The following is a 284-nucleotide window of genomic DNA, read 5'->3' on the forward strand; positions in this document are numbered from 1 at the left end:
GGCAAAGGGGGATGGGGATGGGGGGGGGCATGGGCACTGCTGTGCTGCCAAGTCAGTCCCAAGGGGATGGGGATGGGGATGCCAGACCCAGGGGAGCTTTGGCAGAGGCTTGTCTCCCAGTCTCAGGAGGGAGGGGGCTTGGGCCCCGCAGGCACCGGGCTCATGTTTCTGTCTCCCCCCCGCGCAGGTCGGGTGCTCCGGGGTCTTTGAGCTGAAGCTGCAGGAGTTCGTGAACAAGAAGGGGCTCCTGGGCAACCGCAACTGCTGCCGTGGGGGCAGCGGCG

At 67.3% G+C, this 284-nt stretch overlaps 1 protein-coding gene across 1 annotated transcript in view; it reads left to right on the plus strand.

Moving 5' to 3' along the window:
* Window positions 1-284, plus strand: part of DLL1 (delta like canonical Notch ligand 1) — a 19,732-nt gene that overhangs the window by 1,043 nt on the left and 18,405 nt on the right. The gene's annotated exons all lie outside the window — the stretch shown is intronic.

Source organism: Gavialis gangeticus, unplaced genomic scaffold, assembly GCF_001723915.1.
Source record: "Gavialis gangeticus isolate Ggan-Ray unplaced genomic scaffold, GavGan_comp1, whole genome shotgun sequence".
Lineage (NCBI taxonomy): Eukaryota > Metazoa > Chordata > Crocodylia > Gavialidae > Gavialis > Gavialis gangeticus.